We start from the raw sequence: 25,689 nt of genomic DNA on the forward strand, positions 1-25,689 counted from the left end.
ATCAGTCAAGATCTCTTATACCGTCACTGGAGCAAAACTTTAGTAATCGGTCAAATCAACTGAGCTAGCCTAGCGAGACAATTATTCACTTTTTTTTTTTTTTTTTTTTTTTTTTTATCACTCCTAGTTGACATGAAAATTTTTGATGAGTTGAGATATGAAATAAGAAAAAAAAAACACAAAAAAAAAACTAACAACTCAAAAATTACCACATCAAAGAGAATTGGATATTTTTTAGGAGTGAGAAACCTTTTCTATTTAAAAAATACTCATCGGTCCATTGAATTAGTCGTTTAATTTATACCGTATTTAAATTTTAATATTTGGTCTATTTAAAAACTAGAATTAAACTAAAATTTTGTTTCACATCCCTAATTTGATTGTAATTGATACCCAAATTACCAATTCTGTTCAAAATTTCACCATTCGTTAATAAATTTGTTTAGTAGATATCAATTATGAGGTTAAAAGTGTATATGCTAGGTTTTTAACCCTTTTTTTCCCTCCATTATTGTTAAAAGTGTACTCTTATAATGTATTTCGGACATTAAAAAATTGCGACAGTTCACTTATACACAAACGACTGAACGATAAGTTGATAATGGAGAATAAATGCGGGAAAGGCTAAAATTTACACTTCTGCCCTCGTAATTGTCACATCCAAGACCAATTTTTAATAGAAGACCAAATTTGAATTAAAACCAATAGTTTGGAGACGAGTTATGGTTAGTAGAATTGAAAATCAATGATAAAAATTGAAAAATGTCAATAGTCAATGATCACTTTTGAAATTAACTCTTTAATTTATTATTATTATTATTATTATTATTATTATTATTATTATTATTATTATTATTATTATTTTTAATCACTGGTTTCTCATCCATCAACTAACATTAAATGAGTTAATACCCAAAATCGTCCTCGACTATAGTGGTTTTTCTTAATTTCATCCTAAACGACTTTGTTGACCTAATATAATCCCAGACTTTTGTGTTTTGCTCAATTTAGTCCTCCATTTGTTATTCCGTCAAATTGGTGTTAAATTAAGGGACAATTCAGTAATGTCAATATTGATCTCTCTTTACTTTCAACTTGTGAAGTGCGAAATTCCTCTTTCTTGTACGAATTACACCCAGAATTACTCCCGGACCTGCAAATCAAATTTTATATTCGCAGTTTTAAGAGTAATTCTGGGAGTAATTCGTAAAAAAAAAAAAAAGGATTTCGCAGTTCACATGTCTATGAGTAAAGAGATGCTAATATTAAAATTACTGAATTGTCTATTTATTTAACACCAAATGGACAGAATAACAAATGAGGGACTAAATTGAGCAAAAACACAAAAGTCTAGGACTAAATTGAGCGAAACACAAACGTCTGAGACGATATTAAGTCACCAAAGTCGTTTAGGACGAAATTGAGAAAAACCACTATAGTCGAGGACGATTTTGGGTATTAACTCAACATTAAATATTAAAACTAGCTACTCCTCTTCGTACGTGAGTAGGATCTCAAAGTTGATAAGATATTATTATTATTTTTTAAAGAATATTTCCTTATAAATTTCAAATTTTGTTTATATTTGATTTCGTGCATAACATGATTGGAATTGAATTGGTGAACATACACTATAAGCAATCAATCACCATATCCGATCCGTGAACCACAATAGTTATTGCGTGGATCGTGGTTCACACACATATATATGTGTGGATCACGATTTAAAATTGACGTCATTTCGTGTAATTCTTTCTTTTTTTATACGACCTACTGTAATATATATTTTTATAATTCATAATGTACATTATTTTAAAATATAATTACATTATTCTAAAGCATAATGTATATGATTTTAACTCATAAAGTACATTATCTTATCCAGAAATTTTATTATTTTAACACATAATATACATTATTATAACACATAAAGTATGTTATTCTAACACATAATGTACATTATTCTAACACATAAAATACACCAATGTCGTTTTGAATCGTGATCCACACAACTGTGGACCACGGTCCACACAATAATTTGCCTGTGAACCACATGCCCCATCTTGGCTGTCACACTCCACGTGCTGAAAATGGATAAGGAGTACGATGGAGACTTTGTCGATTACCCGAACACACAAACAAAAAAAAAAATTTGTACTTATCCAATGGGCCAACCTATAACAACTAACAAAAATGATAATGTGTTGATTTGATTGGAGAACAAAAAATAAAACAAAAATTGGAAAAAATTACACTTTTCATCCCTAAGTTGTAAGGTAATTGTAGAATTCGTCCCTAAGTGTTGGTCATACTCACTTTTCGTCCCTAAGTTATCACTAATGTTGCACTTTTCGTACCTTTGCTAATAAAACATTAGGAACAAAATTTGCAATTTTAGTATAACTCAGAGACGAAAAGTGAGCACGAAATGACGAAAAGTGCAACGTCAATAATAACTTAGGGACAAAAAGTGAGCATTACAAACACTCAGGGACGAATTCTAACTTAGGTAAAAAAATTTCGATTCATTATTTTCCTAGATCAATTACCACATGTCACATTAGTAGCTAGTAAAAAGATGAGATTATATGTAATATTACTCACTTTACCTAATTTTATGTAAATTTTGAAGTTTGTATATTTATGAAAATTCAACATGCTTTCTCTCTCCCCCGATCTTAATTTTCAATCGTTAGACTCATTAGATCGCTATTTAGCATTTGTCTACACTCTTCACGCAAATTATGCTGTGCGAATCGAATCTTTTTTTTTTTTTTTTTTTTTTTTTTAAAGTGGGACGCGCGTTTTTAGTCAAAACAACGTCGTTTTGCATCGTATGCACCATGCGCATGATGCATTCGGTTGCACAGCATAACTATTGCACTCTTCATTGAAAGTCTGGTTCTCATGATATATAGGCCCAATACATCGGTTGCCGCAAATTATGCCTTGGACCCGTGTCCACAATGCATTGTGGTCACGAGTCCAAAACGACGTCATTTTCAGGGAAAACGCGTCATTCCAGTTAAAAAAAAAATTGATTTTGTCTCGCCGTTAACGACGTTATTTGTTTGTGCCATTATGAATGTACAGTTATGAGATTATGAATGTACAGTTATGAAATTATGAATGTACAGTTATGGAATTATGAATGTAAGTTATAAAATTATGAACACAGAGCTCTGACTTTATGAACTTACAATTATGAATATATAGTGGTAAAATTATGAACATAGAGCTCTAAAATTGTGAACATGGAACTTCAAAAATTATGAATTTACAGTTATCGAATGTACAGTTATGCAATTATGAATGTATAGTTATGGAATTATGAATGTACAGTTATAGAATTATGAACACAGAGCTCTGACATTATGAACTTACAATATGAACATATAGTGATAAAATTATGAACATAGAGCTCTAAAATTGTGAACATAGAGTTTCAAAAATTATGAATTTACAGTTATTGAATTATGAATGTACAGTTATGCAATTATGAATGTAACGTTATGCAATTATGAACATAGAGCTCTGACATTATGAACATATAGTGATAAAATTATGAACATATACTCCTATAAAAAAGTGATTTGAATTTTTTTTTTTAAAAAGTGAAAGAGAACGGTGCCACTAACGGCACCGTTACCGTGTCCAACATGCATGCTGGACACGGGTCCATAGCATAACGATTGATCGTTTGCTACAGTGTCCGATCGGTTCAAACTGAACCGTGGTCGTTTCTACATATAAGTCATAATTTGTTGGAGAATATCAAAAAGAAAAATAAATGAAATACTTATTTTTAAGGATAAAAATGCACATTTAACATATAAAAAGAGGAAAACTGTCACTTTTAAAATAATTGAGGAGAGAGAGGGAGGGCTAATTAATGTGGATTCATATATAATTCATGAAAAAAGCGCTATATGCATATAATTTAAGAGGAAAAAGTGTCATTTTACTTCTAAAATATGATCATACAATACATTAAAAATGAATCTGTATACTAAAGTTTATGAATCTATACAAACTGTTAAATGAACCTGTCTAAAAGTGAATTTGTAATATACTCAAATGAACCCATATTAGGGCCGTTTTGCACGATAGACCTGTGTCTAGATATAACGATTGATGGTTAAGTCACCCATATAAGCACTTGATCACAAGTTCAATCGTTATGCTATGGACTCGTGTCCAGCATGCATTGTGGACACGGTAACGGTGTCGTTAGTGACACCGTTATCTTCCACTATTTTTATTTTTTTTATTTTTTTCAATTTCAGACCGCTTCGTTATAGGAGCATATGCTCATAATTTTATCACTATATGTTCATAATGTCAGAGCTATGTGTTCATAATTCCATAACTGTACATTCATAATTCCATAATTGTACATTCATAATTCCGTAACTGTACATTCATAATTCAATAACTGTAAATTCATAATTTTCGAAGCTCTATGTTCACAATTTTAGAGCTCTATGTTCATAATTTTATCACTATATGTTCATAACTGTAAGTTCATAATGTCAGAGCTCTGTGTTCATAATTCCATACTGTACATTCATAATTCCATAACTGTACATTCATAATTTCATAATTGTACATTCATAATTCCACAAACGAATAACACTGTTAACAGCGAGACAAAATCAATTTTTTTTTAACTGAAATGCCGTCGTTTTCCCTGAAAACGATGTCGTTTGGGATTGTGAACATGAGTCCACAGCATAATTTGCGTCACAAGTTCAATTAGGTCGTATTATTTCTATTGTATATATATAGTTAACTAGTTTTACACGTTCATTGTGCAAATGGGCTAATGCCCAATGTTATATTTAAATAAGTATTTCAAAGTATATCAATGCAAGATTATATAGGAGACGTTCATACATAGGTAATTGAATGTTGGATTTGTTAAATATAATAGGTATTTAAAATATATGAATGCAAGATAGTATAGGAAATTCATTATAATTGTTCTTAAAATAAATGTTTGCAACTTTATAAAATCGATAGTCTAAATACTTAGTATAAAAACGATAGTGTAAATAAATATTACTTTTGATTTGAATTTCTCTAAGTCTTCTTAATTGTAAATACTTAGTCTAAAAACGATAGTCGTGATTCGTCAATATTCCTTTGGTTTTGTTTACTTCTTATTTTAAACAAAATGTCAACAAAATTAATGAATATTTCCACTATAATAACTAAACAAATCATCATAAAAAACCACATTTTTATGTACTTTTTCGACATACTTTGATCCATCGCAAATTTGCGACATATACATGCATAACATTCTTTAAACAATGAATGGAAAAGCTAGCAATCCAATGATTTTTTTTTTTTTTTTTTTTTTTTTTTTTTGGTTGGATGAAGGTGATATAGGACAAGGGAAACACTGCCAACAAGTAACGAAAAGATAAAACTCTTAAAATGAATTCAAAATTGAAATTTTTGGTTACAAAAACTTTTTTTTTTTTTTTTTTTGAATGTTATTGGCCTTATTACATTGTAGTACCTATTCATATACTTTCTCAACCTACACAAAGAACCAATAACACCTCCACTGAGACTCAAACTCATAACCTTTCAAATGAAAGTCCAACCCAGGTACCATTAAACCACATAATCTTAGTGGATACAAAAACTTATTTAAATAGAAAACTAGGAAAATGGAAGAGTTGTAAATATTCATAGATTGAGTTTTTGAACTCAAGTCATTATTATTACTATTAGATGGGGGTTCGCCACAATTTTATTGTTCTATGATCTCGAAGTTACCGGAGTAGCAAATATTAAAAGCATGCATGAGAAAGGTAAAATAAACCTAAAGAAAATTTTAAATTTCAATAAAAATTAAAACTAATTCAAATTTTCAATAAAATGTAGCCACCAAACTTCATGCATGTGAATAATTTTTTATTATTGCCTCAATAATTCATGTACCACATAAGAAGGAAACCTGCAGTCACTTCCCTATTAGTGTGCACTGATGAATAAATTCACCCTTGTGTAATAGTTCACAAACCAATACATACGATTTAAAGTAAACCGTACTAGCAAGTCAACGACTTGTTATTACATACAATATTGATCGATAAACACATATATATAACCAAATTTCTTAATAATTACTAGGAACATATAGTGCATGTTGATAGAAATGGATATTAATTTCTTAAATTTTGATAAGAACCTTGACGCAATTTGGTTGTTTTAACAACTCAAATGCCCTGCTTGTTTCTTCCAGGGAGACTTCATGAGTTAACAACTTTTCTAGTTGGATTTTCTGTAAGAAGAAAAGGTATATACAAGTGTCATCCTTAACTAGAAAACAATTTTAAAAAAATCAATTAAAAAAACATAATTAAGTGATTGTACCTTGGCTATGCACTTGTCAACAATGGAGGGGAGGTCCGATTTAACTCGAACACCACCAAAAATTGATCCCTTAAATGTTCGACCACTAAACAAGATAGATGCAACACTAATGTTTCATGTTTCATCAAGTCCTGCCCCAATTACTATCGTCGTACCAGTTCCCTAAGCGTATATATTCAGTGACAATTAGTATCTCAAATTTGTGTGTCAGAATATATATATATCCATAATCAAGTACGAACTGGCTTTAATGTGCGAATCCCCAAACTTCTGAAGGATTGCAGTGCACTTACTATATAATTGCACCATACTCGAATATGATTGCGTAAGGTCCTGGCCTCAAGGCATGTCTTGGACCCGTAGCAGTGCAATCATGTAATAGTTACAACGCAATACTTCAGAAGTTCGCAAGTTCGTAGGTTAAGGTTAGTTCGTACCTGATTATGATTATATGTATATATTGGCATATTTTTCATAATAAATAATGTTGGCAAGTACCCCTCACTTATAAAGGAAAATATAATACTTTTGAGAAAAAATATAATAATACTTTTAAATCAAAATGTAAAAGTATTACATTTTTCCCAAAGAAATTAATTTGTGTTTGTGTTAATGTAACTTACCACCTTTGTTGCATCAATAGCTTCATTAAGTAAAGCAGGAACTCCTGTACACTCGAAAGCATAGTCAGCACCTAGTCCTTCTGTGACATCCTTAACCAATTCCGAATTTTTTTTATCAAAATTTTTAGGGTTTATGAAATCAGTCATCCCAAATGCTTTTCCCTTCTCACTTATTTTGGTTGCCCCTTGCTCTTTAGCTCCTGCAATCACCTGCAATGTAAGTGATACACACAATTAGAAATAAATTGAGATGGTGGTATTTTTATAAATAAATAAATAGTTTTGATTTCATTATTTACAAAAATATCAAACTTCTTGTCTACAAAGGTGAAATTTTCTCGTCAATGGGCCTGACATGATAGTGAATGGTAAATCAGTACTGCAATTTATATCGTGCACCACGTCGCACATAGCCATGTGCGCCCAGGCACAAAACGCACGCGTTTCATGCTGATGTCATGCTGATGTCACTCCGTCCCTCCGAATAGAGCAAACCTCATTATGTGTATTTAGTTAAAATTTTATGTGTATTGTGTTATGAGTTTATATGTATTCAGTTACGAGTTTATGTGTATTATGTTAACCAAACTCATTATGTGTATTCAGTTAAAAGTTATGGGTATTGTGTTATGAGTTTATGTGTATTATGTATTATGTTAGATTATGTGTATTCTGTTATGAGTTTATGTGCATTCGAAACAGGGGATTTTTTTTAACAACTTAACAAAACGACGTCGTTTTGGGAGGCACGGGGCGCACAGTGCTATGTTCGCCCTGGTGCACAGTATAACGATTGAATCAATACAGTGACGCAATAGCGCACACTGTAACTGTCTAATCATTATTGCATGGACCGTAGTCCACACAGCTATGTGGACCACGATCCAAAAACACATAAAGTATATTATTCTAACTTATAAAATACATTATCTTACAACAAAATGTTCATTATTCTAACAAGTGCGCGGAGCAATAATTTTTTTTAAACATTAAAACGACATTTTGGACCATGGTCCACACAACTATGTGGACTATGGTACACGCTCCACACAATAATTTGCCTTAACTCTTAGGACTCGATTTTGTATAATTGTCCGCAATCTACCACTTAGAACCTAACTGAGTTGCAGCAAATTATACTATGGCAATGTGGATAAATAAATATTCATTTTTAGTATATTAAATATTCATTTGTAAGGTACTGAAAGTTCATTTTCGATTGTATAGTTAAAAAATGAACCTTCAGCATTCACACAAAAAATAAACTTTCAAAAAGTGAACATTAATAAATTAAAAATGAACATTCAGTATATACTAATAATGAATTTTATATCAATGATCTATCTTATAAGGTGGATCATGGTCCTCCATGGTATAATGATTGATGTGTGCAACAAATATCAAAGTTGTTTTGCATTATTAGTATTTGAAATTGTAAAACTTTTTAGTACTTACCCCAAATCCAATGGTACCAAGACCGAACACGACAACCGATGAGGTGTTTTTGACGTGGATTGTCCTTGAGGGTGCCCCAAAACCCGTTGTGAATCCACAGGACAGGAAGCTAGCATGTGGGAGAGGGAGGCGGGGGTCGATTTTAGCGACGCAATTAGCGTCACTAACAGCGTATTCCGACCATGTGGCGCAACTAAAGGTATGATATAGTCTTTGGCCTCTAATGGATATTCTTGACGTGCCATCTGGCATTAAACCACTCTTTGACCAAGGATATTTGAGGCATAAATTGGACTTTCCTGATTTGCAATTCAAGCATTCTTTGCATTCTCCTAAGTAAACGGTGATCACTAAATCTCCTTCTTTTAGGTCTGTAACATTTTCACCAACACTTTCTATCCTTCTACATTAGACACATGCAATAAAAGAAAGAAAAAAAAAGGTTAGAAAGGTCATTTGATAAGTTGACAATGACAGTCAAGTTGGCAAACTTAAGAACATCTCCAATAATTATAGTTTTTGAGGAATTTTTGCATGTGTGACTAGGAAAGAAAAGATGAGAGGGAATGAAAAACAAAAAAAAAAAAATATAAAACGCAATATATATATATATATATATATATATATATATATATATATGTGTGTGTGTGTGTGTGTGTATGTACCTTTACATGTGATGGTCCTTGGGCTTCTTGGATCCATTCTCTTTGATTTCAATTATATATTGATGGACTGTGAAGAATGCCTTATATCTAGACAGCTTCTACTTGCTTCTATATATACTAGTTTTTTACGCGTATTGCGCGATTGAGATAATGCCCAATGTTTTTTTTTTTTTTAAATAAGTACTTTAAAGTATATTAAGGCAGGATTATATTGAAATTGTTCATGCATAGATAATTGAAGGTTGAATTTGCGTATTTAAATAGGTAATTCTTCTCCCAAAGGTTGAGTCTCCAACCCCAAGGGCCCCCCACACTCCGACCCGACAGAGCATTGTGGGAGGTTCTAAATGCTGATATGCACAAGGAATCTGTCCACTTTGGACATAATTCCCGCACTGCCGCCGCCGAGGTTCAAACCTTGGTCTCTTCTCCCAAATACTACCCACTAAACCATTGAGCTAAGCCGGTGCGGGTTAAATAGGTAATTCTAAGTTTACAAATGCAAGATAATATAGTCAAGATTGATTATAATTGTCAATAAAATAATTGTATAGGTATGGTTGAAACCAAATACGGGACATAAGGGAGAACAAATAAAAATTAGGGCATACAATATTAAATATATACTAATATTGTTTGAGGAGATTCCGACTTTAGGATTTGTGGTTAAGTTCTATTAAGACTTTAATATTAGAATTAGATTAATGGTGTAGTTATAATTCTATATTAGACTTTAATATTAGAATTAGACTAACGGTGAATTAATGAAAAAATTAAATGGATAATCATATAATTAAGGATAAATTAGAAAATCTTAAAAGAAAAAAGTTAAAACCTGAACAATATGAACCATTCATTTGATTTAATAATTTGGCGGTCATTTTTTCTACCCAATGTTAATAATTAAATAAATTCGCTGGTCAAATCCGCTAGTATAATCCGCTAACGCTAACCGCTAACTGCTGATTGTCAAACAAGGACATTGCGAGGTAGTTCTCACTTCAATTTGTTGTGTGATTTGAATACTCTCTTTGTCACAAAATCTCTCAAGTAGTTAATATGGTTGACTTTATTAATTATATATTTTTTTTTTAATTTTTTCATGGTATTAATAAAATACTTGGTAAATAAATATATATCATTATTTTGTATTATAACTTTGATATTTAATTAGAAAAATAGTGCACAAAAAAAGATAATAGATAATGTAGTGAATATAATCAAGTGATGAATTTGAATGTAAAAATTTTTACATTTGAGAAAAATAAACACAATATAACTAATGAAAATATTTCTTTTAATTAATTTATTGATAATTAATAATTTTTTTCACTGAATAAAGACATTGTAAGGATAATGTAGCGAATATAATCAATTAATAAATTTGAATATAAAAAATTTTTATATTGAAGAAAAATAAAGACAATATAACTAATAAAATTATTTCTCTTAGTTAATTTATTGATAATGAATAATTTTTTTTTGAATAAAGGCATTATGGACACATAATTATAAATTAAAGAAATGCATATGTATTATTTTTTGTTGTAACTACTAAATTATTATTTATATATAATTTAATAAGAGTAAAATAGAGTACTAATTATGCCAATTTTGATTGGGATGAGATTCGAACCTCAGACCTTTTTCTATTGAAATCAATGAGTAAGTTAACGGTGAACTAACGACAATTCTTAAAATTTTAACGGAATTAGTAACGGTGTGTGGGTATTTTAGGAAATTTTAGTGTAAAATTTAAATCTGATCAATCTTTCAATCAATCTGAGCCATTCATTTGATTAAAATCTGTGACCGCCATTTTTTCTACCCATTATAGGCCTAACTCTCTTGGGCTCTTATTAGTATAGTAGATACGGCAAATTACGGTCCACACAGCTGTGTGGACCACGGTCCAAAACAACATCGTGAATATTATGAGTAAAAATAATATACATCATATAGTAGAATAATTTACATTATGTGTTAGAATAATGTATATATATATATATATATATATATATATATATATATATATATATATATATATATATATGTTATAATAATGTATTTTATGTGTTAGAATAATATACATTAAGAATGAAACATATGAGGTAATATAATGTACATTATGTTTTAAAATAATGCACATTATTTTTCAAAATAATGTATATTATGTTTTAGAATAATGTATACTATGAGTTATAAAACTGTATGTTGCAGTTGAGCAAGTGGAAAAATAAAATTAAGCAAAACGACATCGTTTTTGGACCGTGGTCTGTGTAGACCACGGTCCACGCAATAACTATTGATATGTATATACACACTCTTTAGTTTTATACCTTCTTGGAGAAAATTATATTAAAATATATAAGATCACAAAGTGGTAAACCAGTTTAGATGATTTATAATTGACTGATTCAAACTAGAAAGACTAATAGACAAATTTCATGAAGAATCGAATTCAAAATCCTGTAACTACTAAATCAACTGTTATTCAATCAATTTGGTGGGGTTGCCTCGGATGGTAGGATTAGTTTTTCTCATTAGGTATTTATTCAATTATGTAACATGTGGTGTTATTTCATTAACACCTTTAAATAAATGAAATTAAATGTAGCATCTTTTAATATGAAAACATTTTTTTGAGTGAATAAAGAAAATCATAATCATTACTGGAAATATAATAATACTTCTGTTCGCGGCCTTAGATTTATGGTACCCATGAACCCACGCAATTAGCTTACGTATACAGGTAAGGGAGAAGACAAATTAACATATTATACGTATAGAAAGTGATGATAGTGAGGAAATCACAAATAACACACATATATGTACTTAGGAAACCGCGTAGAATTTTAGGTAAATGAACAGGGATCGAGTCTCACCAGCGGCAGTGTGGGAGTAACCTCTCAAAGTGAGGGGGGCTCCTTGTGCGTAGTGAGCATCGGTCTAGCCTCTATGGTTCATGTTCGGTTGAGTCACCATGATTTACATCCTCCCAAATGCTCTGTCGGGCCGGGGTGTGGGGGCCTTTAGGGTTGGGGTTCAGCCTTTTGGAATAATATAAGGAAGATGACGAGGATGAGTAAATATACATATGTAAGGAATCTGTGTACTCATATACATATATTACGAATAGAAAATATTAAGCTCAATATAATAATAGGGTTTAGGATGATATACATATGTAAGGAATCTGTGTACTCATATACATATATTACGAATAGAAAATATTAAGCTCAATATAATAATAGGGTTTAGGATGATATTAGATTAACTAACAAGGACAAGAATAGGAGAATTTAATAAAATGAACTCCGTACACACATACGGTCCTGGTATAGTGCCCAGAAAATATGGAGTATCACAGCAAGCCTCTTGGCCGAAAAAGGGAGATTCTCGATATCCTACCGACGGGTTTGCGGTTGTGTGTTCTGGAGGCTTTGCATCGCTTTTCTGGCGGTGGAAGCCATTTCTGGCGACTGTATTACGCCCGGTGAGGTTGCTTGCTTTTGCTTGAACCCTGTATGTGGATAGAGACGCTTTGAGTTGGTGTCTGGAGTTGGACTGCATCGGAGATGGCCTTGGATGACTCCAGCCGCGGTCTGATGGTCCTTGATTTTTTCGGCCATGTTGGAGTGTTGCCGTCTGTGTTTGGGTGGCTGCAATGGTGGTGATCTTGTTCCGGTGGGATGCTGTGTGTCGTTTATGGCTATGTGTTTCTGTCTGGTGGTGTTCATGTGGTTTGTGTTGAAAAATTCAAAGTGGAAATGGGAGAACGTGGGCTTCACTGTGTGGCTAGCGTCTTTGGCGCAAATGTGTGCACATCATCTTATGTCACTTTGCATGGCTACTGTGTGAGAGTTGCTTACTATATAACACAACTCTTGCCATATTTGGAAAGAACCAAAATTCACTTACAGTTCTTCTCCTTTCCCTCCCAATAGTCTAAGCATACAAAGTGGTCCCGAGTTCTGGGTTTGCAAGTCGAAAGCGCACGATTGAAATGCTTTTAATGTAGTGTTAATTATAACACATCGCAAGAACGTCTTTTTCTTATTTCCAGTGTTTTATCCAGCATAAATTCATAGTACCCGTATATTATCGATACGTGTACAACATTGTTATTATAACAGATCCAACCCTATATTCCTACAGTTAAAAGCATTTCACGAAATTAACAATGTCTCACTCTGCGAAACCAGCTTCTGACGTCGTTGCTATCGAACCACTAACTGGTGGGCTCAACTACAAACGCTGGGTTGCGAAGATCATCATGCTACTGGAGTCCCAGGACGTTGATTACGTTATCTATGAAGATCCTGCGAAGTTCTTGCTGCCTACTGACACTCCAGCTACGGAGACTACGACAACAGATTTGAACAAGGAGCCTGAGAACACATCTGCATCAAGAAGGTGGATGTGACCCTGGAGGTTTGTGGTAAATATGAAAAAGCCAACAAAATAGCCCGTGCATCGATTCTCCAACGCATGACGAATTCCCTATTTGACATGTTTTCTGGGGAAAGGTCTGCCAAAGTCATTTGGAACTTGTTGAAAGAAAAATATGGCACTGATGATGCCGGTAGAAGAAAGTATGCCATGGGACGGTTGTTGCATTTTCAAATGTCAGACTCCAAGTCCATTGTGGAACAGGTACATGACTTTGAGAATTTGGTCTCAGATATGCGGGCTGAGGGAGGTTTCATAAATGATGTAGTCTTAACTGATGCACTCATTGACAAGTTGCCTGAGTCGTGGGTGGATTTCAAGAACAAAATGAAGCATGAACACCACAATTACACACTCCAACAAGTAATCAACAGCCTCAACATAGAGGAGGAAAATCGCCTAGCACAAAGGTTAGTAACACTTACTGATAATATAAAAGCTAATGTTGTTGAAACTTCTTTTAGCCATGACAAGCCCTAAGTAGGTGATCATAATAAATACCAAAAGAGGAACACGAAAAATAACAACATGGTGGAAAATAATAACAACAACAACGCGTTAATAATGGGAAAATTCAGAAAAGGGGTAAAAGCAATGAGTGCTTCGTTTGTGGAAAACGGGGACACCGAGCTGCACAATGCCATCATAAGAAAGGTGGTGCAAGTCAGAATGCCAGGAAGGAAGGGTCCAAGAATCAAGCCAACCTGGTAGAAGACACGGAGAATGACGTGGTTGTGGCTGTGATAACTGAAGTCAACATGGTGGAAAATCCGGATGAATGGGTAGTAGACGCTTCCCGCCATTTCTGCAACAACAAAACTATGTTCAGAGAGTTTGAACCCGTTGATGAAAGTGAACGAGTCTTCATGGGGAATTCTAGCATTTCCCAGGTAAGTGGTAGAAGATTAATAGAACTCACGTTATACTCTGGAAAACAGTTGTTGTTGAAAATGCGCTTTATGTCCCTTCCCTACGTAGAAATTTAATCTCTGGAGCCTTGCTGAATAAGGCTGGGATTAAGATGGTTTTTGAGTCTTACCGTCTGGTCATGACTCGAAATGGGAAGTTTTTTGGGAAGGGATATCTGCGTGGGGGGCTGTTTGTGCTAGATGTTAGCGTTGTTAGACCCCCTCCCCCTGAAGTTGAGGGTCATCCTCCTCTCACTATCTATGACTTTGTTTCGATGGGCCACATAGTTTTGGCCCAAAGAATAATAATGAGAATGCTTCCTCTTCTGCTTACATAATTGTCTCGATAAATGTTTGGCATGGTAAACTAGGACATATTGGTTCAAACTGTCTAAGTAGACTAAAAAGTATGAATTTCTTGCCAAATTTGTCAAGTGAATCATTTTCTCAATGTGAAAAGTGTGCTGAAGCTAAATTTGCTAGAAAATCGTTTTCTTCTGTAAATCATTGCACCTCGTCTGTGTTATAAATTATTCACTCAGACTTAGCAGATTTCAAAAGTACTGAAAGTAGAGGTGGAAAACGCTATTACATTTCGTTTATTGATGATTTCTCTCGTTTCACAAAAATATACCTTTTGAGAACAAAAGACGAAGCTGAACAAAAAGTTTTGATTTTCAAATCAGAAGTAGAAAATCAGTTAGAGAAAAAGATTAAAAGGCTTCGTTCTGATAGAGGAGGAGAATATGAATCAAACTTTCTTAAAAGCTTGTGTGAGTCTTCTGGCATTATTCATGAAGTAACTGCTCCTTATACACCCCAACAAAATGGCATAGCTGAATGGAAAAACTGCACACTCAAAGAGATGACTAACGCTATGTTAATTAGTGTTGGTGCGCCAGACTCCTTCTGGGGAGAAGCTATACTAACAGCGAACCACATACTTAACAGAATACCTCATAAAGGGTATGAAAAAACCCCATATGAGTTGTGGAAAGGGCATGACCCTGCCCTAAAATACTTTAAAGTGTGGGGGTGTCTGGCGAAGGTGGGACTCCCATCTTTCAAAAGGCCCAACATAGGGCCCAAAACCTTAGATGCCATATTTGTTGGTTATGCTGAAAATAGTGCCGCTTATAGATTTATGTGCTTAGAAAGTCGATCAATATGTGAATCTAGAGATGCTATATTCTTTGAGCATATCTTTCCCTTAAAGTCTTCTCATAGGTCATCGAGTGACAGTGCTCAAAGGATTGAACAGGCACTAGATCCCGTCGCTAGTGTTGAATACAACCCTGATGAACCAAGAAGAAGCAAAAGACCGAGAATAGAGAAATGATTTGGTTCTGACTTCATAACTTACTTGACTGAACTAGAAGATGTAAATGAATTATGTGATCAATTCATCTGTCAGTTAGTGTTAGAAGAAGGACCAAAAACCTTTGCAGATGCTATACACTCTGTAGATTCCACGTTGTGGAAAGAAGCAATCAAGAGTAAACTAGACTCCATACAGTCTAATCACACGTGAGAATTGGTAAACCTACCTAAAGGATGTAAACCAATCGGCTGTAAATGGATTTTCAAAAGAAAGTTGAGACCAGATGGGTTCATTGAAAGATTCAAGGCCAGGCTTGTAGCCAAAGGCTACATTCAGAGATTTAGTGAAGATTATTTTTATACATATTCACCTGTAACAAAAATCTCAACTGTACGTGTCTTGTTTGCTTTAACATCCTTGCACAGGTTGATAGTGTAGTACATCAAATGGATGTGAAAACAACATTCCTGAATGGTGATCTAGACGAAGAGATCAGCATGCAACAACCTCCTGGGTGTGTTGCTCCTGGTCAGGAAGAAAAGGTATGTAGACTTAAAAAGTCTTTGTATGGTTTAAAACAAGCCCCTAAGCAGTGGTATGAAAAGTTTCACAAGACTTTACTAGACCTAGGTTACACTGCTAACTGGTCTGATGTTTGCTTGTATACCAAACAAATTGAGTCCAAACTTGTGATTCTATTCCTCTATGTAGATGACATACTGATTTTCAGCTCAAGCATAAGAGCTACCAATGAGACAAAAAGGATCCTATGTACTAAATTTGACATGAAGGATCTTGGTGAAGCCGATGTCATACTAGGGGTGAAAGTGTTAAAAACCGACAAAGGATACCTTTTGTCACAAAGCCACTACACAGAGAAACTGTTAAAGAAATTTGATAGTTTTGATGTGACTCCAGCAAAAACCCCTTATGACCCAAGTGTAAAGTTATCAAAAACTGGGGGGGGGGGGGGGGGGGGGAGTGTATCCCAAGGGGAATACGCAAAAATAAATGGGAGTCTAATGTTTTTGATGAACTATACTAGACCCGATATTGCTTTTGCAATAAACAAACTCAGTCGGTATACTCACAACCCAAATGATACTCACTGGAGTGCACTGAGACGAGTGCTTCGGTACCTGAGAGGTACCATTGATTGGGGACTAGACTATGTAGGGTTCCCAGCAGTGATAGAAGGGTTTTGTGATGCAAACTGGGTGAATGACATCGAGGATGTTAGTTCGACAAGCGAGTATGTGTTCCTCATGTGTGGGGCAGCTGTATTGTGGAAATCAACGAAACAGTCATGCATTGCTAGATCGACTATGGAAGCTGAGTTCATAGCGCTTGATCTAGCTAGCCAAGAGGCTGAGTGGTTAAGAAACTTATTGGCAGACGTGCCATTGTGGGGGTGTCCAACACCTTCCGTGCCTATACACTGTGATTCCTAAACTGCCATTTGTGTGGCAAAAAATAGTGTATACAATGGGAAAAGAAGACACATTCAGACACGAGTCTGTACGACAGTTAATACTGAACGGGGTCATCACAATGGAATTTGTGAGATCTGAGAGGAATATAGCAAATCCTCTCACAAAAGGATTAAATCGAAACGCCATCCTTGAAACATCAAGGGAGATGGGCTTAAAGCCAATGAGGTAACGAATTCATGATGGATACCACCTATGGTGGTCAAACGAAATCGTGGAAAGAGTTACACCATAGTTATGGAAATAAGAGACCATAACATACTCTGTAGCCTGAAGGTGGTCTATGTTGAGATAGACTTGAACCAGTTGAAAGTCTAAATAGAGTTAGACTAAACAGGGATTGATTATCAGTCAAAGTGTCTGACTGTGTAGAACCTAATCAGAGTTGACGTGAACTCCTGAGTTCAAAATTTTGCTAATCTGGAAATTTCAAAGGAACAACCTACTTACAGAGACTAAAACACTCAATGGTAACACTCAGTGGTTTCACATGTCAGTTTAAGACCTTCTCACTGACATTAAAATCAGCTCTTAGGGTTTCTCTCAGACTTTATCCTTTTCCTTTCCTCTTTAAATTTGTGGGGGATTTTTGAAAAATTCAAAGTGGAAATGGGAGAACGTGCGCTTCACTGTGTGGCTAGCGTCTTTGGCGCAAATGTGTGGACATCATCTTATGTCACTTTGCATGGCTACTGTGTGAGAGTTGCTTACTATATAAAGCAACTCTTTCCATATTTGGAAAGAACCAAAATTCACTTACAGTTCTTCTCCTTTCCCTCACTATAGTTTGAGCATACAAAGTGGTCCCGAGTTCTGCGTTTGCAAGTTGAAAGCACACGATACCCTGGTTGTGAAATGCTTTTAATGCAGTGTTAATTATAACACGCCGCAAGAACGTCCTTTTCTTATTTCCTGTGTTTTATCCAGCCTAAATTCATAGTACCCGTATATTATCGATACGTGTACGACATTGTTCGAGTCTACATGCAGCGGTATTTTTTGTCTTCAGTGTACTGATCTTGTATTATTGGTGCATTTTTATTTTTTTTTTCAGTTGGGGTGTAATAATACTTTTATAAATTTGCATTGTCTCAGAATAGCATTCACAACAAAAAAAAAAAAAAAAAAAAAAAAACACTTGACAACATGTTCATGAGTGTACTGCTTTTTATTTTGGTTACATAATAAACAGGTGTGGTGCTTTATTTGAAAATAAACAGGTGATATATTTCTGTCCTCAAACCTTTTTTTTACCTGCTTATAGCAGTCATTTTTGTTTTTTGAAGTGAACTAGCATGTTGAATTGATGATGGACAATAGACACTTAAGAACAGTAGAGAAGTCAGAAGTAACCAGGCAAATAACTATAGTGCCTCAGCAAGTGAACACCATTTACAACCCTAAAAGACCCCAAAAAAACATATGGCAAGTCTTCAAACACTCTTTTAACTAAACAAAATAAAGTTTTTCACATTCAATTTCGACCCGGGACGTAATACGGGCCGTGATTGTAGTTGCGTATGTTGCGAAAATATTCTTCTTCAGTTTCTTCCGTTTCGTTATCGCTTTCTTCGATTTGAACTTCATTGTAATCGTCTTCTTCAGACTCCTCTGGACAATCATAAGCCCGTTTCAAACTCCTTTTCGGCTTAGATGCCGCAGACTTCACAATGTAGTAGTCGGGTGGCGAAAAAGTATCCAATTCCTCTCGTAGAGACATTCTCCTTTCCGGTATTCTAAAAAAACCAAATGTTATTTATAAAAATAAACCAAAAAATTTTAAAAAATAAATTAGATAAATAAAAAATGAAAAAAAAAATACATTTGGAATTTGGACGAATCATTTTTGCAGTCCTCGATGGTTCGAGAAGAATGTCTGGCCGGGATGAAGCTGGACGAATCATTACCTGTAGATTATAATCGAATGAATTGAAACTCTAGCATTGAGTCAGTAAATCATGAACGGATTAGACTTTACATGCATACCTCTCGCATTTCTTGACGAAGCTTGAGTCTTCCCAGCTTTCTTGAAGCTCGATGAATCATTTTTGCAGTCCTCAATGGGTCGAGAAGAAGGTCTGGCCGGGATGAAGCTCGACAAATCATTACCTGTAGATTATAATCGAATGAATTGAAGCTCTAGCATTGAGTCAGTAAATCATGAACGGATTAGACTTTACATGCATACCTCTCGCAGTTCTTGATGAAGCTTGAGTCTTCCCAGCTTTCTTGAAGCTCGACGAATCATTTTTGCAGTCCTCGATGGGTCGGGAAGAAGGTCTGGCCGGGATGATGCTGGACGAATCATTACCTGTAGATTATAATCGAATGAATTGAAGCTCTAGCAATTATTCAGTAAATCACGAACGGATTAGACTTTACATGCATACCTCTCGCAGTTCTTGACGAAGCTTGAGTCTTCCCAGCTTTCTTAAAGCTCGACGACTCATTTTTTGCAGTCCTCGATGGGTCGGGAAGAAGGTCTGGCCGGGATGATGCTGGACGAATCATTACCTGTAGATTATAATCGAATGAATTGAAACTCTAGCATTGATTAAGTAAATCACGAACGTATTAGACTTTACATGCATACCTCTCGCAGTTCTTGACGAAGCTTGAGTCTTCCCAGCTTTCTTGAAGCTCGATGAATCATTTTTGCAGTCCTCGATAGGTCGGGAAGAAGGTCTGGCCGGGATGAAGCTCGAGAAATCATTACCTGTAGATTATAATGGAACGAATTGAAGCTCTAGCATTGAGTTAGTAAATCATGAACGGATTAGACTTTACATGCATACCTCTCGCAGTTCTTGATGAAGCTTGAGTCTTCCCAGCTTTCTTTACATGCATACCTCTCGCAGTTCTTGACGAAGCTTGAGTCTTCCCAGCTTTCTTGAAGCTCGATGAATCATTTTTGCAGTCCTCGATAGGTCGGGAAGAAGGTCTGGCCGGGATGAAGCTCGAGAAATCATTACCTGTAGATTATAATGGAACGAATTGAAGCTCTAGCATTGAGTTAGTAAATCATGAACGGATTAGACTTTACATGCATACCTCTCGCAGTTCTTGATGAAGCTTGAGTCTTCCCAGCTTTCTTGAAGCTCGACGAATCATTTTTGCAGTCCTCGATGGGTCGGGAAGAAGGTCTGGCCGGGATGATGCTGGACGAATCATTACTTGTAGATTATAATCGAATGAATTGAAGCTCTAGCAATTATTCAGTAAATCACGAACGGATTAGACTTTACATGCATACCTCTCGCAGTTCTTGATGAAGCTTGAGTCTTCCCAGCTTTCTTGAAGCTCGACGACTCATTTTTTGCAGTCCTCGATGGGTCGGGAAGAAGGTCTGGCCGGGATGATGCTGGACGAATCATTACCTGTAGATTATAATCGAATGAATTGAAACTCTAGCATTGATTCAGTAAATCACGAACGGATTAGACTTTACATGCATACCTCTCGCAGTTCTTCACGAAGCTTGAGTCTTCCCAGCTTTCTTGAAGCTCGACGACTCATTTTTGCAGTCCTTGATGGGTCGGGAAGAAGGTCTGGCCGGGATGATGCTGGACGAATCATTACCTGTAGATTATAATCGAATGAATTGAAGCTCTAGCATTGATTCAGTAAATCACGAACGGATTAGACTTTACATGCATACCTCTCGCAGTTCTTGACGAAGCTTGAGCCTTCCCAGCTTTATTGAAGCTCGACGACTCATTTTTGCAGTCCTCGATGGGTCGGGAAGAAGGTCTGGCCGGGATGATGCTGGACGAATCATTACCTGTAGATTATAATCAATTGAATTGAAGCTCTAGCAATTATTCAGTAAATCACGAACGGATTAGACTTTACATGCATACCTCTTGCAGTTCTTGACGAAGCTTGAGTCTTCCCAGCTTTCTTGAAGCTCGACGACTCATTTTTTGCAGTCCTTGATGGGTCGGGAAGAAGGTCTGGCCGAGATGATGCTGGACGAATCATTACCTGTAGATTATAATCGAATGAATTGAAACTCTAGCATTGATTCAGTAAATCACGAACGGATTAGACTTTACATGCATACCTCTCGCAGTTCTTCACGAAGCTTGAGTCTTCCTAGCTTTCTTGAAGCTCGACGACTCATTTTTGCAGTCCTCGATGGGTTGGGAAGAAGGTTTGGCCGGGATGATGCTGGACAAATCATTACCTGTAGATTATAATCGAATGAATTGAAACTCTTGCATTGATTCGGTAAATCACGAACGGATTAGACTTTACATGCATACCTCTCGCAGTTATTGACGAAGCTTGAGTCTTCCCAGCTTTCTTGAAGCTCGACGACTTATTTTTGCAGTCCTCGATGGGTCGGGAAGAAGGTCTGGCCGGGATGATGCTGGACGAATCATTACCTTTAGATTATAATCGAATGAATTGATGCTCTAGCATTGATTCAGTAAATCACGAACGGATTAGACTTGACATGCATACCTCTCGCAGTTTTTGACGAAGCTGGAGTCTTCCCAGCTTTCTTGAAGCTGGAGTTTTCCGGACCATGACCCTCCATCGCAATATTTTTCTCCAAAGGCTAGCTAATCTTGTAATATTGTCTAAGTTTAAATTCTAAAGCAGGCCGGTGAATTACTTTAACCAAGTGTATTATATGTTTCTCCCTTATAATGTATTTTTTAGTATGACTTGTGTGGACCATGGTCCACACAATAATAACTGTAAATCACGCTGAGTCAATAAAGCGCACAAGGTATCAGTCTACTTTGGGTGTAATCACCACGTTGACTCAATAATGCGCACAAGGAATCTGTGCACTCTGGGCGTAATCCTCACACTGCTACTGCTGAGGTTCAAACATTAGTATATTCTCTCAAATATTGCATACTAAACCAGTGAACTAAACCTGTGAAAGCAACTCAGGTCATTACTATTACTATTAGATTGATATTCGTCACAACTTTATTATTGTTCTATGATCTCAAAGTTACCGGAGTAACAAATATTAAAAGCATGTATGAGAAAGGTAAAATAAAGATAAATAGAATTTGAAATATTAATAATATTTAAAATTAATTCAAATTTTTAATAAAAAATATTCACCAAACTTCATGAATGTGAATAATTTTTTATTATTGTCTCAATTCATGTAGCACATCAGAAGGAAACTCGTAGTCACTCCTCTATAAGTGTGCACTGATAAATTCACTCTTATGTAATAGTTTACAAACCGACACATAAGAAATAAACTGTACTAGCTAGCAAGCCAGCGACTTGTTATTACATACGTCAATAAACACGTACATTTATATAACCGAATTTCTAGGAACATATAGTGCATGTTGATAGAAATGGATATTTTCTTCTTAAATTTTGATAAGAACCTTGACACAATTTGGTTGTTTTAACAACTCAAATGCCCTGCTTGTTTCTTCCAGGGAGACTTCATGAGTTAGCAACTTTTCTAGTTGGATTTTCTGTAAGAAGAAAAGTTATACAAGTATCATCCTTAACTAGAAATCAATTTAAAAAAAAAAAAAAACATAATTAAGTGATTGTTCATACCTTGGTTATGCATTTCTCAACAATGGAGGGAAGGTCCGATTTAACTCGAACACCACCAAAAATTGATCACTTAAATGTTCGACCATTAAAGAAGATAGAAGCAACACTAATTTCCATGTTTCTTCAAGTCCTGCCCCAATTACTACTTCCGTACCAGATCCCTAGTCATATATATATATATATATATATATATATATATATATATATATATATATATATATATATATATATAGAGAGAGAGAGAGAGAGAGAGAGAGAGAGAGAGAGAGAGAGAGAGGGAAGGGCTCGCGTGCATTTAGTCCTTCTTGTAAAAAATGAGATTGAATCTAAGCCTTACGTTGTTCTTGATCCAACGGATAAGATTAACTGCAAAATATAAACGCGAATAGCTCATTAAGGGCATTTTGGTCCTTTTGGTCATATTAAAAAAAAAATCAAAATTTCTGATTTTCTTCTTCTTTGCGCGTTTTCAAAATTCGCCATTGATTCCTAATCTTCGATATTTCCTAAGCTCAGTCGATTTTGCGATCCCTATGAAATTGGCAATAAAATCTATTCTCCTCATCGTTTATTAGCTTGTTCGTCAAAAGAAACCCTAAACTCAGCAACAACGTCAACAGATCAAGAATGGAAGAATTCGATCAAGGTATAGCCAAAATTTTATCGATAATTTGGAATTAATTTTATCTGCACTTGTATTGGCCTCCTTCTTTTCTTAATTACACGCACATTAAACACTACATGCATGCAACTTAACAACTGGCTTACTGACCTATCTTAATTATTCCGAGCCTAAAAACTTACGCACGGTAGATGATTATGTAGCCGCATGTTAATTTTTACAAATGTGCATATTACAGTTTTCACTGATGCGCGTTAATTACCCACATAAAATTTTAAACAACACTTACGCATGTTATCTGTTCAACACACGCACGTACAGTGCTTTCCTTACGCATGTTACTGTTTACATTGACCCATGTTGGTGGACTCACTCACGCACGTTAACTAGTAACCATACGTTTAAAAAAACATGTATGCATGTTTACTGTTCAACATACGCACATTAACTATTTCCTTGACGCACGTTACGTGCTCACTTGCCGCACATAGTTTTGTTATTCATAAACCTAAAAGAATTGCATGAACCTTATTAAATTAACTCATATTAAGTGTTCACAATACGCACGTATAGGCTTACAACAACGAAATAATAACTTCATGCTTATATGTTACAGTTCCTAGTGAGTTGCAATCTCTAAACAAACCCAGTTTGAGTCCCAGCAGCAGCAGCAATGGCTATACTTTGACAATATCTCCTGGAATGACACAGTATTGGACTCCACACTGTGAAGATGAAATCAAACCAGCGGTTGACATGACTTTTAAAACATTGGATGCTGGTATTGAATTCTACAATAATTATGCTGCCAAAGTCAGGTTTGACACGAGGTCTAGTTCCCTTACTAAAGCACGCGACGGGACGAAAACTCTAAAGCAAATTGTTTGCAATAGAGAGGGATTTAAGAATACGGGTGCTCAACATTGTCACTCAAAATCAAATCCAGATGCGGGGGAAGGTCCTTCCCATCCAAAGCGACGGAGAGTTTCAAACAGGATTGGTTGCAGAGCTAGGATTATTTTTAAGTACATTGGAGTAGATGGTTACCAAGTTAAGACATTTATTGAAAGACATAACCAAGCATCACTTTTCCTTGGGATATAATTTTTAATTATAACTTTTGATGCTTGCAATCACAAAATGAAGTACTCATCTACATTGAACTCAAGATCTAACGTAATAACTTAGACGTGAGTTGAGCTTTCCTTCACTTGCAATTAAATAATTTAGGCTTTCCATATCCCTTCCGATGTCTTTAAAACCATGTCCCTTGCAAAGACTTTTGCAAACGGATCCGTTAAAATCAGGACTGTACAAGGTCCAGTGCTGCAACGTAACACAATTACCTAGGATTTCACACATAGCTAAGTCTCAAACCCATGTGCCTTCACTTGCCATTATAAACACTTGTTTATATGATATGGCCAGTGTAGTAGCGCTGTCATAATGTACTAAACTGGTGACATCGGTTTTGGCCAAACCGGAATCTAAATAATTAAATTCCTCAACCAGTCAACTTCTTGCATGTCAAAGCTAACACAAGAAATCCAGATGCTGTAGTTGAAAAATCAACTTTGCTTTTAGAAAACCATAAAACAACACCTCCTCCAAGCAGAAATATCAATCTACTAATTGAGGAACAAGTTTCATGATCAGACATTCAACTGGCATTAGAATATCTTTCCAGGATGAAAATATCTATTAAATATACCAAACCATAATTAATGGTTTTATTCAAGTATATCAAAATTCTTCTAATCACATCCACTTAGCCAACTGAACATGATGATGGATAGAATTTTAATATTCTATTAATGAGCTGGTGAAATAAAATATTTAATTGATTATACTGGAACCCCTTTATAGGTTCCTAGTCAATAAATATTTATTTCTTGCAAATTCTATAACCAAGAATTTTAATCATCATGTTGAACTTATTAACAGTGAGGACTCCTTAAAATAAAAATTCAACCTCCTCCATTTGAGACATCATTAACTTTGGAGAATAAACCTCTTCCATTCAGAGATCATCACCTTTTGGAGAATAAACCATTTTTATTTTAAGATTTTAACTTTTCATGTTTCTTCTAAACTGAAGAATCATATCAAACTTAAATCATAATCCATGATTTAAATTTGAAATTCTTTTCACCGCTAACTGCCATACTAGACAAACCAGTAAACTTGTTGGCTTTCAGAATTTTAACACATTC

General features: G+C 35.0%; 1 protein-coding gene and 1 pseudogene across 1 annotated transcript in view; both read right to left on the reverse strand.

Annotated features, from left to right (window-relative positions):
* LOC109178696 (alcohol dehydrogenase-like 2) overlaps positions 1-25,689 on the reverse strand; it is a 47,363-nt gene that overhangs the window by 6,298 nt on the left and 15,376 nt on the right. The gene's annotated exons all lie outside the window — the stretch shown is intronic.
* On the reverse strand, positions 6,119-8,872 carry LOC109178699 (annotated as a pseudogene).

The sequence above is a fragment of the Ipomoea nil genome, unplaced genomic scaffold (assembly GCF_001879475.1).
Source record: "Ipomoea nil cultivar Tokyo-kokei standard unplaced genomic scaffold, Asagao_1.1 scaffold0865, whole genome shotgun sequence".
In the NCBI taxonomy this organism is placed as follows: Eukaryota; Viridiplantae; Streptophyta; class Magnoliopsida; order Solanales; family Convolvulaceae; genus Ipomoea; species Ipomoea nil.